This window comes from Condylura cristata, unplaced genomic scaffold (genome assembly GCF_000260355.1).
Source record: "Condylura cristata isolate star-nosed mole 26May11 unplaced genomic scaffold, ConCri1.0 scaffold00001, whole genome shotgun sequence".
Classification (NCBI taxonomy): Eukaryota; Metazoa; Chordata; class Mammalia; order Eulipotyphla; family Talpidae; genus Condylura; species Condylura cristata.
The window spans coordinates 2,313,176-2,332,647 of record NW_004567102.1 but is presented as its reverse complement, the minus strand read 5'-3'; the positions used below and the strand labels follow the sequence as shown (position 1 = coordinate 2,332,647).

At 50.4% G+C, this 19,472-nt stretch overlaps 1 protein-coding gene across 2 annotated transcripts in view; it reads right to left on the bottom strand.

The window, feature by feature from the left end:
- PACSIN1 (protein kinase C and casein kinase substrate in neurons 1) overlaps window positions 1-19,472 on the bottom strand; it is a 57,245-nt gene that overhangs the window by 36,956 nt on the left and 817 nt on the right. The window contains exon 1 of one of the 2 annotated variants that reach the window (XM_012722911.1): window positions 3,952-3,974. The exons of the other annotated variant lie outside the window; for it this stretch is intronic. The gene's annotated coding sequence lies outside the window, so the exon portion shown is untranslated. Of the gene's footprint in view, window positions 1-3,951; window positions 3,975-19,472 lie in introns of those variants that run through there. 2 annotated transcript variants of the gene reach the window in all.

The following is a 19,472-nucleotide window of genomic DNA, read 5'->3' as shown; positions in this document are numbered from 1 at the left end:
AGAAAAGAATTCTGAAATTTTTTTCTTTCTCTCACACTGTCAACTCGTCCAACAACCAAAAGCTTCTTTTTCACATCTAAATAACCACTGGAAGAGGTGAGGGAAGCGATATGAGTCATTCACACTTTGGTATAAATAAGTTTACTCAACCAGTTTTCTGCCCAATGCCTAGCTGAAATCCTGCCCATTTTTGGGGTGTGAGGAGTAGGGGGGGCAGGCAGAGGGGAGAACTAGGAGTCTTGATCTAGGAGGAAAGAAAAAAGAGCAGGATGAGGAAGTAAGTTAGAGGCACTCCTAAGAGGGTGTTAAGAGTAAAGAGCTTGAAGCTGAGCTTAAAGGCCCGAGTGGCATACCCCATAATGGGAAAACTGGAGCGAGATTAGGACAGGTGGTAACCAACACTCATGCCAGGGCCAGACAAGAGCCACCCAGAGTCTGTACAGAGTCCTCATGCGGGATACCAAGCACTGTGTACAGACCTGCCTCTACAACCCACTGTTGGGGCGTGGTCTTACTTCTTGCTACTCCAGGTATGGTCTATAAACAAGCAGCAAGGGCATCATACACTGGGAGTGTATGTGTCGGGGACCGGCCCCGATCACGGATTATTGGGGGGCAAGGAATTTGTCAGTCGACAGAAGTTGTATAGCTTGTGTCATATATGAAAAACAGATTCTTGAGCTAAGCACAGCTCCTGAGTCAAAATCATTAGCAAGGTTCCCAGGAGAGGTCTGTGAACCCCACGGTTGGAGACTGACCACCAAAAGCCCTGGGAATTAGAGGCTTCTAAGGGACACTGATGGGCAACAGGCAGGTGTGTCCATGACACAAAGAGGGGGTATTGGTCCAGGGCAGAGGGGTTGGGACTTCATCAAGGAGCCAGCCATGAGTTTTTTCTTATGGAAGGGAGGAGAGCACAGGTGAGAAAACTATAAAAAAAATTTGGAAACCTGGATTTGGAATCCGTGGCTGGGTTCATGGCTTACTTTACCACTACCTTGCGCTTGACTATGCAAAAGCAATGGGTTTCAGATTCCTCTTCTGCCAAATGGATCTGGTTCAACATTCTCTTGCTGCTTTTTAGGACTATTATAAGGCCCAAAGGAGCTTAGAAGAGAAAGCGGAAGTACTGGACAGAGTGAGTCACTGTGGCTGATTCTTGGTGTCCTTGTGAGACTCCATGTAAGTCTGGCTTTATAGGCAATAAGTTTTACCTGTTTCCTTCCCACAATCCATCAGAGCTGAAATCTCAGGCTAAAAGGAATTGGGCGAAGTCACAGAAGGTTGGTACTATCTGACATTTTAATGCATCTGCCAGGGTTTGGTTTTCAAGAAAACCCCTAGAAATGTCTATCAGGTACAGTCATGTAGGACTAGTCCCCAAAACCTCACATCCACCTACCAATCATGGAACAATGTGTCCCTCTTCCTGCCTCCTGTTCCTACAATGCATATAAAAATCACTGAGGTCTGGACTACCAGAGTGGCTAAAATAAAAGGACAAGCATTGACAAGGATATAGAACAATCAGAACTCAGAGGCTGCTGATGGCGGCGTGGAAAATTACTTTGGAAAACTACTCAGGAATATTTACTGAACTTCAGCACAAATATACCTCAGACCAGTCTTCTATCCTTGGGTATACACCCAACAGTCACAAACCCTGGTCACTAAGAAACCTATACATGAGTGTTCATGTTAAGGGGAAGGATGTCCTAAAGAAACTCTGCAAAGTCTTCTGGACTCCACCCCCTACTCCAGCTTTCTGGACCCTACATCCTACTCCAGTGATTAGAAACTACAACTCCCAGCAGTACCAGGGAGAGAACTGCGAGGACCCAAGGGCGGAGCTAGCAGGAATTCTGAGACACTTGGGGGATCCATAGGGCGCAATTGCATCTCGCACTCGGGGAAACGGCTCTCCGGACCGTGTGACTCTGTGTTCAGTCAGCCTAGCCATAAGGTATTCCAGTTACTTTGTACCCCATTCTCTCTCCCTGGGTTGTTTCCTATTCCTTTCCCCTTTTGTAAATAAACCCGTTATTGACCCTTTTGTGTCTACCTGCAGTATAACCAAATTATGAGCGCATGGGTTAAGGCCCCACAGACAGGTGGCCCAGTCCACTCTGGGCTTCCCTGTAACATTCACACATTGGTATAGCCAAAAGACAAAGTAAATCATGCTCACTGTGTGTGTGCTGCACTGCCCAAACCCTGCTTCAGAACATTTAGGAGCGTCATGTGATGTCTGGAGCTGTGGCAGCCATCTTATAACCCCAGAGGGAGCTAGTTTGAGGGCCCAACCTACCATCTAAGGGTGGAAAGAAGGTGGCTCCTGGAGGAGGTTATATCCTAGAACTGTTACAAAGCGAGCCTGCTCTCTTGGCACCACACCGCCTTAATGTGTGCTGCCCGCAGGCAGCTGTGATAACAGTGGTCACCACACTTCCAGCTGGCAGGGGCAACTACCACTAACAACTCAGAGTCCCTCCCCCAAGAACTGTTCTTCACCTTACTGAGGGTCCTTCCTCAGATCGCCCTCACTAGAGCTCAACTCTAGTGACTAGTTGACAGTCTCCTTAATAATGGACAACTCTGAAGCATCATCTAGGTCTCAGCACTCCCTGTGGGATAAAGAGAGGACTGTGTTCAAACAGTTCTCAGTTCGCTCTCTCCCTCTCTGCCCAGTGCAACTTCCCTCACCTCTTACAAATGCTATTCCTGCGACTTTACGATGAACCCACCCATAGAGCCCAAACCTTCAACTCAGAGTCTGTTTCCACTGGAACTCAAGCCAGCCAGTAGATATCAAAGTTCCCAATTTGATGGGGCTGGGCGCTGGAGGCTGGATCACCCACCAGCAGCGGGTGGTGAAGACTGTGCTGTGGCAGAACTGGCAGCCTGGAAGCACCACTTGTGGGGGATGGGGGCAATACCTCCAAAATCTGAGAGGTGCAAGGAGTCATAATTCTAAGGCAAACAGAATGTTGCTGGGGGCTCTCATGCCCTGTAGAGAGACAAGGAAAGGCTGAGAGGGATTAGTCACTAATTTAAGGTCAAGTGTGGCTGCCAAGAACCTCCTTAGCTGCATATAAATTGTCTCCTGCAGCTGGAGGGAGGGGAAAACCGAGGAGCAGACACAGGACTTAATTATAAGTGGAATAGAACATCGGAGAAGGTTGAACTCGCAGCCCACCATGAATGCAGCACCAAGGTCAGGCCTGGCTGGGGAAGGGCGAGATACAGAAGTGACCCCTCAGAGCCTAGCATGCCCCTGCTTGAAGAAGACACTGAGGGTCCTTCCTCAGATCTGCCCTCTGCTCTGGGCCACTTAACAAGGTCAAGTCGGACCCCAGTCCAGATGCAGAAGCCAGAGAGCGCATGATGGAGGGGCTGGGCCAGGGGGTGAGGATGAGATGAGAAATTGGAGAAGGGAGAGTTAATCCCATGAGAATTAACAGCCTACCAAGGGCACAGTGTCAACACAATGCCTGGAGAAAGCAGTGGCCACGCAGGAGAAGTGGAGGTGCTGGGTGGCCGAGTGAGACCGCGGAAGGAGTGACAACAGGCCAGTTGTCTGTTTCCCAGATAGCCTGGTGGACATTTCCTCTGCCGGGGCCCAGGGGACGTGCTGGTAGTAGAGGCGCCTGCCGTGACAGACTCAGGAGTGAGCATCGCCTGAAGCCCGGAGGAGCTGCTGTTAGAGAACTGGGAGCTCTGACAGCAATCAGGAGGACGCGGCCCCCAAATACTAGGCCAGGCGGCAGCTCTCGATTGTCAGAGCAAGGTGGGTGCAAGGTCAGAGCAGCAACTGGGAGGGCCTGAGGCAGAGGGATGGAAATCGTCAATGGAACCCAGAGTCCCTGGGGGCAGACCAGATGAGCAGCTAACCAGGACACCGCTGAAGGCTGCACCCCATGAAAGTCATGGTCCTTAGCCCAGTTTGCAAACCTGAACAAAGCTCCAGATCCACCTGAGTGAAGGAAGGGTCCAGGTCGGCTGTGGCCACAAACAAATCCACTTGTAATCATCCTCCCACTGCCTCCTATTCGGTAGCCATCACCGGAGAAGTAGGGATACGTGGCATTTCAAGGACGATGGGCACAGGTCCAAACGGATATACCAGGGCCCCCAATCATCATGGCCCCCTGTTAGGGCAGGAGATAAACAGATTACGGGTCCAGGTTCCTCTCACAGGAGGTTCACCAGGTCCACCCTGCGTTGTCCTGTGTGACCTTGCGACAAGCCTCTTGCCTCTCTGGGCCCTGATGTCTGCCCTGCAGGTATAGGGCTGCCCCAGCTGAAAGGCTGGAAAAACGGGTATACACATGCTGGTGTCCACACCCCAAATGAACACCCCGAGTCTCCTTCCAGGGCCCTTGGAATTGGTCAGTCCCTGGCAAGTCACCCTGGGCCCTCTTCTCATCTGCAAATCAGGGATGATGACACTCCTTCACACAGCCACTGTGAGAACCCCGCAGAGACTAGCATTCCACACCTCCTCCTTCCTCACTTAGCTCACAACTGTGCTGTTTATTCTGAGAAAATGGGAGCCTTCTGAAGAGAAGGCCCCCCCACTCCGCCCAGCACCTCTACCCACCCCCCCACCGGTGACTAGGCCCCTGCCCACTCTGCCCCCCACCGCATCCATCCAGCAGTTCCTCCCTGACTCTACATCATCATCGGGGGTTTTCCCTCACTACAGAATCTTTCCCATCAATCGAGACACAGGGTGTTGTTTTTCTCATTTAAAAACAAGGCGCTCCCCCGCACCCCAGATTGCGCACTGTCCTGTCCTGGCCCTACCTTGGCCCTCCCTCCTTGGCTCCCGAGGACTGAGGACACCCCTCGGGAAGGCTGCCCATACTACCTGCCTCCACCCTCCAGAAGCCCCCTTGGTCAGGCTCTGGCCCCCCCCAGCCGCTCCCGTCCTGGTCCCCGTGGTGCTGAAGCCCCTGGTCCCTGATCCATGGGTCTCTGGGCTTCTCCGACACCACACCTGCCTCTGTCACTCCCCTGTCCCTGGCCCTGGGCTCAGGCCTGTGGCCACTCCCCGCCCCCACTTCACAGTGATCTCAGCACACTGCAGCTTTAAATCCCCCTTCAAATACTGGCTGCCACGCTCTGCCATGAAACTCCAGACTGGTGAATCCAATACCTCCTGAACCCTCACATGGACGCTGACACGTCCTCCACACCCGACTGACCATGCCCAAGCCCAGGCCCTGGTCTCCTCTCAGTCAGAGATGCCTGTGTTCCCCTCTCCTCAAGCCAAGCAGCAGCTTCCTCACATCTTCACACCCAGCCTCTCCTCTCCTGCCTCTGTCCCAGACATGTAGGTTCACAGACTGCTCCCTGGGTGCTCTCTCCACCCGCTGTTTGCCTTTTACAATTTAAATCTGATACTGGCACATCACACTCCTGCAGGAACCTCTTGAGACTCAGCATCTCATTGAGAGCGATATCTAAGGGCTTCACAGCCCTTGGGGGGTATGAAGGGCCCCCCAAGTTCTCCTGTTAAATTCCTACCACCACCCCAAACCCTCCAGACACTATCCTTTCTGCTGACCCTCACCCCCTGCATCAGGTGCTCTCCAGCCTCAGGGTCTTAGCACATGCTGCTCAAGGTGCTGGGAAGCTTCCCCTGATATTCACAGAAATTCTTTCCTAATTTAGATGTCTGATCAGTGTCCTTGACCTTCAACCACCTAACACAGCCAACCCAACCTGTCACTTCCTAGCTAACACTTATCATTCCCTGAATTTTTAAAAATAATATGTTTATTCTTACATCATTTTGTGCCTTTGTCCGTCTCAGTTGTCATCCCCGTGAGCTTCCCATCACCAAATCACCTGTGTGCCATTGCCATAGTCCAGTGCATTTCCCTGAATGTTTTAAACTAATAAATAATTAAATAATATTAAATAATTAAGTAATAAAAATAATTTAAAAAAAAGAGTTTTAGGTTCACAGCAAAATTGAGCAAAAAAAAGTATCCCACACCCCCTCCCTCTGTCAACATTTCACATTAGTGTCATAGATTTGTTATAATCGATGAACCAACACTGACATGCCATTATTACCCCAAGTCTACATATATCTGGGGTCACTGTTGGTTTTGTACATTCGATGGATTTGAAAAACATGTATCCACCACAACAGTATCATACAGAATAGTTTCATTGCCCTAAAAATCCTCTGTGTTCCACCTATTCACACGTCCCATACTCCCCTTCTCTCCCCAAATTCCTGGCAACCATGATCTTTGTATTGTCGCTATAGTTTTGCCTTTTCCAGGATGTCGTATAACTGGAATCCAACAGAATGTCAGCACTTCAGACTGACCTCTTTTACTTAGTAATCTGTCTTTATGTTTTCTTCATGTCTTTTGTGGCTTGATCATTTCTTTTGAGTGCTGAATAGCCCTGCATTGTATGAATGTGCCACCGTCTATTTATTCATCCACCCACTATAAGACATATTGGTGGCTTCTAAATTTTCAGTAATTAAATTCCTTGACATTCACAGTACACAATAGTATGTTAAAGGTACTGATGAATCATGCAAAACCCCCACAACTACTTACCTTGGTCATATCCAGTTTTCCCCAAATTTGGAGACTGTATCTTGATGCAACTCCCCACCTTCTAGGTGGAAAAACCCTCTGGGCTGGGGTAACCCAAGAAGCCTTCTTCTTGAAAGGAGGAGGGCTGAGTGCAACAAAGCAGAGTGGGGGCACCCAGGTAAAGGGGATGGTTGAGTTTGGAGGTTTGAAGGATGTAGGTCAGATTGATATAAGGATCCCAAGAGGAACCATGGAAACTAAGATGGAGACCTAACTCTGGTGGCCCAAGCCACATAGCCCCTGGGTGCTCTTAGACCTCCCTCCTCTGCTTTTAGTGCCACAGTAAGATGAAGGGAATAAACAAGGCCATCCTGAGAGCCCAAGGTCCTGCTGCCTAGGGGCCTCCCTGGTGGTGCAGGGGTTAAGTCTCAGCATTATCAGGCTATTACCAGCACTGCAGCATGAGTTCAATCCCCACTCAAGAGGCTGCCACAGGGCATAGCAGTGTCTTGCCTACTGCTCCCCTCTGCAGCGTAATTCAGTAGATCTTCCTGTTGCTCCCCACTTTTGTCTCTGATGAATCCTCTCAAACTGCCCCCCCACATCTCTGGTCTACACCCCAGTTCTTCTATGCATAAATAAATAAATATTTTAAAAAATATTCCATTGCCCAGAGCTTCTAATGCTATGGGTGGGTCCTTAGGTTGGCTTCAAGAATTCACAAATCCTAGTACCTCTAATACACGGACTGAATCTCTAAAGATTGTTCTCTATTAAATTGATCCACAGGGAAAGACAATTCACAATGGGAACAAGTATTTGTGAATCATTTATCTGATAAGTATCTAGATTAGAAGAAATAAAGAATGCAACAGAAGAACTAAGAACTCAACCACAAAAAGACAAATTACCCAATTTAAAAATGGGCAAGGGATATAGAGAGACACAGGAGATAAACAGAGGGCCAGTAAGCACTGGAAAAGATGCTCAGTGTCATCATTCAATCAGAGAGATGCAAAACAAACCCACAGTGGCCCTTCATACCCCCTAAAGATGAACAAAAGGATGGTCAAAAGGATGAACAATCACTCGTGTTGATGAGGATGAGGAGAAACTGGGACATTTATATGCTGGCGGTGGGAATGTAAACTGGTATACATCAAAACGTGCAGTGGAGGGCCTCCCTGGAGGGATAATTCTCAGTGCTGAATGCAGCTCTGAAAGGTCTTTATTCCAGAAAAGCAAGCACAGTTTCAAAAACCAGTGTGGTTGTATGAAATGGATTCCAGAGTCAACTTGGAAAGGTTCCCACTCACCAGAAATGGGACAATTTGAGTGTCACTGAGGTAATGAATACAAAGACTGAAATCATGTTCATCCAAATCCATGATAATAATCAGAATCAAACCTTAAAAAAACCTACAAGGCCTGTTAATAACCAAATATCAGCAAAAATGTAGCACACTGGAATCCTGCACACCTTGCTTGTGAATGTGTGGATTGGTACAACCACTTTGGAAAACAGATTCACATTCTCCATTAAGTTTGAAGATACAGCAGTTCCCTTGCTAGATGCACCCTGGAGAAGGACATTCATGTTTACATTTATGTTTATTATTTATGAGAATGCTCTGAGCAGCATTTTCCACAATATCCACAAATCAGAAACATGATGCTTGTAAGCAGTAGCTGAGATAAGGACTCATGGTATGTCCACACACTATGCAGTGATGATAAATGAAAGTAGTGCTGCTACAAAGAATTCTGGATGCATTGGGGAAATTATTTTTTCTTTGAAAATAAGCCAGACAAGGCCCTGCTTGGTGGTGCAATGGGTTGGAGCACAGCCTAGAAAATAAACCAGACAGGGGCCTCCCTGGTGGCACAGGGGTTAAGGACAGTGCCATCAAGCTATAGCCAGCCACTGCAGCATGAGTTCCAACCACATGGCACAGAAGACCTCTCCTGTCTCACCCGCTGCTCCCCTCAACAGTATATTTCATACTTCTGCATTTTCTGCTCTCCACTGTGTCTCTGGTGACACCTCATCCCCCTTGCCTCTGGCCTATACCCCGTTTTTATATGCATAAATAAGTATTTGTTTTTTTAAAAGAAAGAAAATAAGCCAGACATAAAAGAATACATAATCCCATTAACTGAAATTGAAAAAGAGATACCACTATATAGTTGTGGATATAAACTGATTTGGTAAAATCAAAGTAAACCAGCTGAGATATCTAACAATCTAGAATGGTGGATCCTTCTAGGACAGGAGGGGCTTGTGCTGAAGAGTCTGAGGGAGTCAAAAAATTTTTTTAATTTATTTATTTAGATATACATAACTGGGGTACAGGCCAGAAGTGCAGGGGTGGTGTAAGGATTCACCAGAGACAGAACAGGGGAGCAGAACAGGCAGATAAATAAAGTACACTGCTGAGGGGAGCAGCGGGAAGGTCAGGAGAAGTCTGCCACGCCATATGGGTCACCTCTGGGGCGAGGATCGAACTCATGCTGAAGTGGCTTTAGCTTCTTAGTGCTGTGCTTTAACCACCAAGGAGGGCCCATTTTTCTTTTTTTGACCTAGATGGTGATGGCTTGGGTGTTGGCTTCATGCATTTAATTTGTTCAAATATATAACCTATTTTATACACTTTTATATTTAAACAGTGGGAAAAACACTCACAGGTCACCACCTTTGGAGGTTGCTAGAACAGAATACCAACTTGTTTCACTAAAATCTGGCGCACACAGGGAAAGAACAGAGCCTTTATTCTACCTTATGTGCCACCTTTTAGGATAACAGGGGAGGTCAAGAATTCTCCTTTATAGAAATCTTATGAATGTTGGGCCCTCCTCAGTGGCGCAACGGGTTAAAGCACAGCACTATGAAGCTATCACAGCACTGCAATGCGAGTTTGATTCCCAGCGAAGGAGCTGACCCACATGGCACAGCAGACCTCTCCTGTCTCTCCTGCTGCTCCTCCAGGCAGTGTACTTTGTCAGTCTGCCTGATCTGCTCCCTACTCTGTCTCTGATGAACCTTCTCACACCCCACACCTCTTGCCTGTTCTCACACCCCACACCTCTTGCCTGTACCCCAGTTCTTATATGCATAAATAAATAAATCTTTAAGAAAAAAAAAAGAAATCTAATGCACACAAAATGATCAAATTAGAAAAACCACCATCTGGTGAGGAGAAATGTGTGATGGGCATTGGCAGTGAATCTTCAGTGCTGGTGGGGTGGCCACTGCTCTCCACCGACTCCCACAGATCACATGCCCCAGCTATCCTGCTGGGCTTTGAGCGGATCACCCCTCCGCTGCACACGCCAACAGGGAGGTGGGCTTATCTGCACATGTGTTGCTCTTTCATGTCCAAATTTTGAACAAATATTCCTGGAGTTCTGCCCAGGTGTTGCATAGGCCCCTCCTGGGTACAGCCACTGGTGGAGTGTTTGGGATAAAAGCCCAAATTCCACTGCCCAGTTCAGTTCAGCAATGGTCGAGAGCCACGTTAGGGGGCTTCAGGGGAGCAGAGGCCTCAGGGACCTGGAGCTGATGAAGGCTGGGGTGCTCACTGCATCGACTACCTCAAAGCTTCCCAGCACCAGCAGCGTGAGGGGTCCTATCCACCCTTGATTCCCGCAGGCAGCAATGTCCCCATCATGCGCATCTGGCTGTTTGCAGAGTGGCAAGACAGGAAGCCAGTTACTCGCTACCAGGGCCCTGTCCAAGAGTGCCAGAGCCGGGCAAGCTTGCAGCTCCCAGGTCAGCTGGTGTGAGGGGGCAGGGTCACCAATGTCCAAGCCCATCTGGAGCTGGCAGAGGGGCCCACCCGGCCAGTCAGGCCAGGGGAGGGGAGCAGAGGCAGGGACCCTAGGCTCTGAAGCGGGTGGAGGGAGACCGTCCAACACAAGTGCCCTGTCTGGGGCAGGGCCAAGTAGGGCAGGTGAGATGGTGGCCGGTCATCCAACACTGGGGGAGCAGGTGGCGGTGGCAGCCTGGTGTCCGATGGAGCTGCTGATAGAGGTGACACCAGATCTCCCGCTGTGTGGTGGGGCTGGGGGAGGGGAAGCAGGAGCAGGGAAGGGCTGTGCTTGGACCAGTTTGAATCCCAGCTCTGTCACACTCACCGGGGGACCTTGGTCAGGGACCTTAAGCCCCTCTGCTGCCTCCGCTTACCCATCTGGAAGTGGGGTGTTATGAAAGTGAAGTGAGCAGATCAACTCAAGAAGCCTAGTGCTCAATAAATGCCACACTCTGTCAGCCTGGGAGTTGGGGTTGCTGAGGGCTCAGAGGGTTACCTAGGTTGGTGAGCAACTAGATGCTGGACAGAGCTACAATCTGGATGGTCCAGGGCTCAAGGACTCAGCTTAGTATGGGCACATTGCACTCCGCACATATCTGCTGGGTGAGGGCCTCCCTGGTGGTGCAAGGGGCTGAGTCTCACTGCTCTGCAGTCACTGCAGCATGAGTTCAATTCCCAGCCAGGGAGGTGACCCACATGGTGCGGCAGGCCTCTCCTGCCCCGCCAGCTGCTCCCCTCAGCAGTGTGCTTCTACAGTCGGCCTGTTTTGCTTTCCACGCTGTCTCTGGTGAATCCTCTGAACACCCCCCGCCCCACCATTCTGGTGTGAACCCCAGCTCTTGCATGCATAAATAAATGAAATAATTTTTTAAAAAAAACATATCTGCTGGATGAATTTCAGTAAAACTATGAACCAGCAGCCACTGAGACAATTTATCAGCCACTCAGGATCCCGGGCAGAAGCTGAACCCCAGCACGACCCCTCCTGGCTCTGTAGCTCCACACAGGTCACATCACCCCTGAGAACATGAGCTTCTCAAATACCAAGTAGGCATCAGGGTGATTATTAAGTGCCTCTCTCAGAATATGGAAGTGGAGGGGAGCTACCAATACCCCTTCATGGGGTGGGGTACCCACCCCCAGTCACTTTAGGTGCTAGCTGCTGCCGCCTTCCCCCCGCAGTTAACCAGGACTTCTGGGGCAGTTGCATTGCCTGGAGATGCCTGGGAAGTTTTGCCCTCCCCCACTGCAGCTTGCAGAGTACAAGAGAACAGAGTACAGAGGTCTGACCCTTGCCTCAAGGAACAATAACCCCACAGTGCGCCCCGGACCCACTCAGAGTAGAGCTGGACTTCAGGACGATGCACATCTTTGCACAACCCTGCCTGGCCCAGCCTTCCCCTGAGAGCACACCCACAATAAATCATTTACCCAGAAATCCCTGTCTAGGGCTCGGCTTCTAGGGAGCCTGAACTAAGACAGGAAGTATTTTGTAGCTATGAAGCCGTGCATGAGTATGGAGTTGTTTTAATTTTCAGGAAACACCAAAAGGAGAAGAGCTGGCTGGGAGCCACCGAAGCGGAGGAGGCGTGCTCTGTGGTAGCGTCCCGGCAGCCGCTCCGGGGACTCACAGGCGGGGCGGTGGGCGTGGGAGGCCAGACAAGGTGCCCATCAGACTGTACGTCAGGAGTGGCAAGCGCTCAGACGGCCAAGAAAGTCCACCAGGGGATGGAGAATACTAGCTGAGGACGGCCTCTCTAGTTAAGTGATGCGGATGCAAGCATCCAAGTCACATACCCTCCTGCCAGGCACAGAGAACAGCTGGGCAAAGGTCCTGAGGCAGGAGGATATTTGCTCCCTGCAAGAAACAGCCAGGGGCCTAGTGAGAATGGAGCACTGAGAAGAGGTTAGAGGGGCTGGACAGATCTCTCCGGGTTTTGAAGGGTCTGCACCGCTTTTTATAGGACTGGCACTTTATTCTGAATAAGAGGGTCCTTGAGATTCTGAGCAGTGGCGAGATGTGATTTGATTTAGATTTTAAAAGCATCTCTTACTGATGGGGCAAGGAGGAAGGTGGAGAGACCAGGCAGAGGCTAGAAGAGCACCACAGAGGTGATGCAGAGCAGGCAGTGAAGGGGTGGAAGAAATAGGCACACGGGCCCTCCCTGGTGGCTCAAGGGTTTTAGCTCAGCACTATGAAGCCATCCGCAGCCACTGCTGTATGAGTTCGACCCCTGGCCAGGGAGCTGAACCACATGGTGCAGCAGACCTCTCCTGTCTTGCCCACTGCCCCCCTCAGCTGTGTATTTCAGTAGATCTGCCTGTTCTGCTCCCCACTCTGTCTCTGGTGAATCCTCGCACCACCCACCACCGTACCTCTGGCCTGTACCCCAGTTCTGTATGTATAAATAAATAATTCTTTAAAAAAAAAAAAAAGAAGGCAGACTTCAGGCACCTTGAGGGCAGCCAGGAAGGCTTGCTGATGACTGCATGCACAGGGTCAGAATCCGCACAATCCAACCAGCAATTTACTGAGGGGATTGAGAAATACATGAAACTACACTTGAAGGGTGCACTCAACAAAATCCAGGCTGTGGGAAATTCTACAAGACTAATAACTAGGTTCCTCCAATAGATAAATTGCTGAAGACAAAGAAAGAGGTGGAAGGGGAAACTGGATCAAAAGAGACTAATGCACCAACCAATCATAATGGGTGTCTTTGTTTGTCTCTTGACTCAAATAAACTGTAAACAGTTATAAAGGAAATTTTAGGACAAGTCTGCAACATCCGGGAATGTGAGCCCTGAGTGTCTGCCCAGTGATGGGAAGGAAGCTCTCTTCTTAGGTGCGATGGTGGTGTGATTGTGTTGGCAAGAAGCAGCTTTTAGCAATGCATCTTGATAGATTTGTGATCAAATGAGGCCTGGATTGGGTTTGAATGACTATGGGGGTGGGGGTGAAGGGGACAACTGACATGAAAGCAGAGAGGCCGTGAGTTAATAACACCGAAGCCGAGGGATGGGTACCCAGGGTTCATTATACGATTTCTCTACTTTTGTACATGCTGAATTTTCCCCATAACAAAAAGCTTCAAAATAAAGGACAGGAGAGAGGACCCAGTCCAAGGGGCATGTGTTGAATGTCCCAAGGCCTCTCTATGAGTCAAGGTCAGCAACTCCTTCTGGGCCTCCCACCCCCCAGTCCCATGCCGCCTGGGCAGTTGCTCTTCTCCTCTGGCCACTGGACAAAGCTGGATCCAGGCAGGTCAGGAAGAGGCTGTGTGGCTCCCAGGTGGGTCAGAGAGGGGCTGAGGGGTGCTAGGCCTCAGGCAGGCCCCGTGAGGGGCAGGGAGAACACTGGGCCACCTTCCCAGCATCTGCCCCATGAGGTCTGTTGGCTGTGATACCCAGCAATGGCCCAGTAGGCTGTTCTCCTGATTCTGCCCTGAGGCTCCTGTGCTGGGGTCCTCCCCAGTCCTCTGGCCCACCCACCTCTGCAAGTTGCTTGACTCAGTTCCCACAGCTGTAGATGGGATAACTTCCTAAGGTCACTGAGAAGCCTACATGGGTTAGTAGCACAGATCAAGAGAACAGTGCCTGGCACATGTCAGTAGGTCCCACACCTCCTTGGGCCCCCTAGCAGTGGGGATCCCCTCCTTTCACTGACCCTCCTACCCCCCAGCAAGGACAGGGGGGTGCCACGTTCACTACCAATTTCAGGGTTACCCAGCTTCCGCAACACTCCTTCTGCAGTTCTCCTGGTACTCTGGCTTTCCAGATCCCCTTTCCCACCTCCTGGGTCATCCACCCCAGGCCTGGGCGGAGGAAGGTGAGCAGGAAAAAAGTCCCTGAGGGGAATAATGAGAAACCAGCCACAAAAATCCCTAAGAACCTCTCCAAAGCCAAGTGGTAGCATCTGACTCATGCCATGAAATTAAAGGGAATGCAATTAAATGCTCATTTTTCTTAGATTTCTAAAAAAAAAAAAAATTCCAGGTACTATCAAGTATAATTAAATTTTGTGTTGAGCAATGATGTTGTATAAAACAGGAACAGCACAGGACGCTGAAATAAAGAAGAAACGCTCCCCACTATGCCCGGCCCCTCTGTCCTCCCCAGGCCTGCCCAGAAGTGAGCACCAATAACCAGCAAGTATGCAGTCTTCTAGACATTTCTATGCAAATATGAACACAGACATACATGTATATTTTTTTTAATGGGAACATACTAAACACATTGCTTTACAAAGCCAGTGCTTTAACTTGCCAACCCAATTCACAACTCTCCCCACTCCCCCACCCCCTTGCTTTCCTTTCAATGTTCCCAGCACCTAAAATGTCCCCTGGCACATGGAAGTCATTCGATAGAGATTCACTGACCAAAGGAGCCAGCCAGCAGCTGCCTAAAACCACCTCTGGGGAGCTTCGCAGTGAGTCACCAGGGCTCTTGACAGACATTAGGCTTTGCTGGGTTCACTATCCTCACCGGCTGGCTCTCTGCTGCCTGCTAGGAAAAAATTTAGACTGTTCTATAGGTGAAATCCCCGAAAGAGGAATTGCCGGTCAAAACTTGGATCACAATTGCCAAAAAGCTTCCTGGTTGGTGGGAAATGCTGGTTTCCCACAACCTCTTTCTGCCACGTAAGAGCTTTATTCTGAGGATGACTTTGATTTCTCAAATGAATTAACCTTATTTAATGTCTCCACCTCGATCATCAAATCTGCTCCACAGTCCCTTTGAGTAAATGAGAGGATGTATCGTTTTATTATTTCCAAGAAGCAGGAGGGAACCCAAACCCACAAAAGGGAAGCTGTTCTCTAGAAGGTGAACAAGAAGTTTCCAGATGCAAAATTTGAAACAACTTATCAATTTCTAAAAATGAACTGTGTTCATGTTTTAAAAACTGTCTTCAGGGCCCTCCCAAAGCACAGCACTGAGAAGCTAAAGCCACTTCCACATGAGTTCGATTCCCGCCTGCCCCGGAGGAGATCCACATGGCGTGGCAGACCTCTCCTGACCCGCCCGCTGCCTCCCCTCAGCAGTATACTTTGTCGATCTGCCTGTTCTGCTCCCCACTCTGTCTCTGGTAAATCCTCTCACCCTCCACATCTCTGGCCTATACCCCAGTTCTGTATGAATAAAAATAAATAAATCTTAAAAAAAAAAAACCTGTCTTCAAACAAGAATCTACAGCCTCCTTTCCCAGTACAAAAGAAGAGGAAAACTGGGAACTTCCATTCCCTCCCTCTCCTTTCCCCATCCCAGTTTAGGGTAGCTAGACTTAGCAAATAGAAATACAGGATTCCAAGTTACATTTGACTGAGATCAACAACAGATGAAATTCTTATTATGCCCCCTGCAATATTTGGGGCATGCTTCTACTGAAAAATCCAAACTTGTGGTTTATTTGAAAGTCAGGTTTAACTGGGGAGCTTGTATTTTATCCTCCAACGCTCCTGTCCTGCCCTTGCGGCACGATAATGTCACGTGATTTTTAAATAGTAGCCCAGGCATCCTGCAGTCCCTTGCACTCCCAACATCCCCAGGGGCACCCCCACCCCCAATAGACACATCCCCACCCAGAAATAGGAGCATCATCTTCCCTGGCACCAGGGTGTTCCTGCCTCCCGGAGGAAGCTGGTTGCAGGCGCCCACTGGCCCTGCCCCTGCAGTTCATCTCCCAGGCTCCTTCCCACCCCCAATTGCTGTTGGGTGCTGGGTGCACAGTCAGCACTCACCCTCGACTGGCAGCCCCTCCAGGGTCAGCTGCTGCAGAGCTGCCGCTGGATGCCAGGCTGCCCCTGCCCACCACTGGAGCTGGCCCCACGCCGGGGGTCTAAAGGTCTGGGCAGCCCATGCAGTCAGGTCAGCTCTAGGGGCCCAGCTGCAGAGGCCCAGGGGTCTCTGCGGTTGCCTGTCCCATCCCATGCTGCAGTCCACAGGCCAGGCAGGGAACATGCTGACCCCCAACCCTCCTCCCTCCAGGCAGGCCCAGTCCACTTCCTGTGACCCCTAGCTGACCAGTCAGTGCCCAGTTCCCACCTTCGCTCTAGTCCGCCAGCGCCGGCTGGAAACCAGCCATGAAGCGCCCATATGACCGGGGAGTGGGGCTTTGCTGCTGGCTCAGGGGCTCCTGCCTGGGTCCACTGTACTTTGCAGATAGATACTGTGCGTGTCACAAGCCCGAGGTCTGCGGCAACTGTGCATGGAGCGAGTCTGCCGGCTACCCCGGGGCTCTGTGGCTTGTTTAATGAAGGTGTTCCACTGATATTTTAGACATACTGTTCGGGCACACTTAAAAGAGGGCAGGAAAGAGTCAACGCAACTCTTAGAAACAAACAAAAAATTAGCTGAAGTGCTGTTTTACAATTCGCCTTTATTTCAACGGTCTGGCCCAGAACCCACCATTCCTCCCCTCCAAGGTCTGCCTGTATTTGGCTTTCCAGTGCATTCTAAATTTTCTGCAATGAGCATGCATTCCTCTGATAATAAGAAAACCTTAAAAAAAAAAAAAAAGGAACATTTAACACCAAACCAAGAAGCTCCCTTGCCCTTTCTTGGTACCTTATTCCCCAGAGAGGACCCCCCCATATCAGTGTACTGCCCACCCCCCAACAACTGCCAGACCTGAGGCAGTTTCACTTCTGCAGTGGAGGCTTTCTCCCACCAGCTTGCAGTTGGGGGGTGAGGGGGGGGTTATATGCAAACATCTGAATGGGTCCTCATCTTCAGCTGGGGAAAGAAAAATACTAGATGCACCCTGAGGTTGGTGAGGGGAGAAAGGGGATGACATAGGATGGTGCACTCATTCCACAAAAACCAACCTGGGTGGTGGCTCTGCCCCCAGACAGGTCTCAGGCTCCCCAGAGGGAATGAAGGCAAGTGGAAAGAGGAGGAGGGAGTGTTCTAGGCAAGGGAACAGCCTGTGCAAAGGCTGCAGGTGAGAGAAAGTGGGGCTTATTTGAGGAACTGAAAACAGTTGGGTGCAGCAGGGAGCAGAAGGAGGGTGAGAAGGGACTGGATGCCCAGGCTGGGGGTGCTGCAGGTCACAGTAAGGAGACTGAGCTTTGTCCCTAGGACAATAGTGAACCCCTAAGGGATGCAGCAGGGAAGTCGCACTCGAGTATGTGACTTATACAGAGTACTAGGGAGCCGGGTGCCGTACAGTCGGTGTGGCCCAAGGACAGCCTCTGATGGGGTGTTCTGCTTCTGAGCACCCACAAGCTTCACAATGAAGCTTAATCAAGCACATACTCCCTACTGTGCATGGACTTTAGCTATGGAGTACCGGAAGCCTGATCTCCATGGAGACAGCCTCCAGCTGAAGGCTCACAGCCCTCTTGCTCTTGCAGAAGGGTTAAGAGCATGGACTCCGGAGCCTGGTTCAAATCCCTACTACTCCACTTTCAGATCGTGTGACCTGACACATAATCTCTCTGTGCCACAACATCCTCATTTATAAAGCATTGGGTTTACTACGAGGATCAAACGCCTATAAAATAGTTGGAAGAGGACCTGTCATGCAGCTAATGCTGTGTACTATTAGTTGGTTTTTCTTTTTTTTAAGATTTATTTATTTCTGCACACAGAACTGGGGTACAGGCCAGAGGTGCAGGGGCAGTGAGAGGATTCACCAGAGACAGAGTGGGGAGCAGAACAGGCCAACTGATGAAGTACACTGCTGAGGGGAGCAGCGGGTGGGTCAGGAGAGGTCTGCTGTGCCATGTGGGTCACCTCCTGGGCAGGCGGGGATCAAACTCATGCAGAAGTGGCTTTAGCTTCTTAGTGCTGTGCTTTAACCCGCTGCACCACTGGGAAGGGCCTGTACTGTTAGTTTTTTACTATTATTGCTGAACCCTTCCTTCTAGGCTGCAGGACCAAACACTTGCAGGCCCTAACTCAGCCACCCCTGCTTTCCTCCTCCCCCCACAAACAACCCTGAAGCAGGACAGAGTCTGAAAGTTCGCTCAGCTCTACAACAACTAGCCCTCTGACCTGAGTCTGCTCCTTGCCCAGTGGGGAGAGCCCCGGACTTGGAGCCAGGAACCTAACTCCCTGGGCCTCACTCTCCCTCTGTAAGGTGAAGACAAGAATGTGGCTGTCAAAGGAACAGCAAGGGCTGGGAAAGAGCTCTGCAAATATCCACATCTGTCACAGATGTGGCTTGGCCAGATCCTTTGTGGCAGCCTTTTCTCAGTTGCTCCTGAGTGTGATGGGGGCATGAGCTCTGCTCAGGGCTCGCTAGACGGACCCCGGAGGGTGAGGCTGGCCTGGCTTGGGCCAGCAGTCCCAGACTCCCTGAAAATGATCAGCATCTTCCCAAGAGCAGGCACAGAGGCACAGACCCCTGGTCTGAGCTTAGCACCCCAAGCCTGCCCTGGCCAGGGCACTCAAACTAGGGGCCCAGAAAGGTCACTGGGAGTCACTGGGACAGCCATGCTTATCTTCAAATGCCATAGCTGCCTCTCAATTCCAGGTCCAGACAAATATAAATGGGACTCTTTTTTGGTCCTGGAGGAGAGAAGGAAACCCCACACGGGACTCACCCCCTCCTTCAGGTGGGAGGCTACTCCCCAGAGCTCAGATTCATCAGCTCACTCACTCCACAAGCATTTACGTGGTGCCAAACCCTGATCAGGTGCAGGGGCGATGAGAGAGATGAATCAGACAGATTCTCACCCCGAAGGCACTCCCAGTCTGGAGGGCGACAGACAAGACATAAATAGCCAAGCCACAAGGCAGACTGGGTTGGAGAATGCAAGGCCAGAGAGGCCAGGCTCTCACCTGGGGGAGCAGGGAAGCAGAGACAGCAGTGAGTGGTGACGGTGTAATGAAGGTGAATGGGGGCTGGAACCTGGGGAGTCACTGACTGTTCTGTCTGCACTCGGCTGTGCCACAACCATGGCAGTGTGGTTTTTTTATGGTTGTGCTAGAGAAAAAGTAGCTCCATCTGTCACTGTAGGTAAGGTAAAGGGGGGGGGGGCTTGTCACTGTGACCCTGAAACCCCATGACCTTTTAATCTTTCCATAAAAAAGCCCATTTCCAACAGGCAGCAAGTGGCCTAGGGGGTAGAGAGGAGAGCAGTGCCAGCCAGAC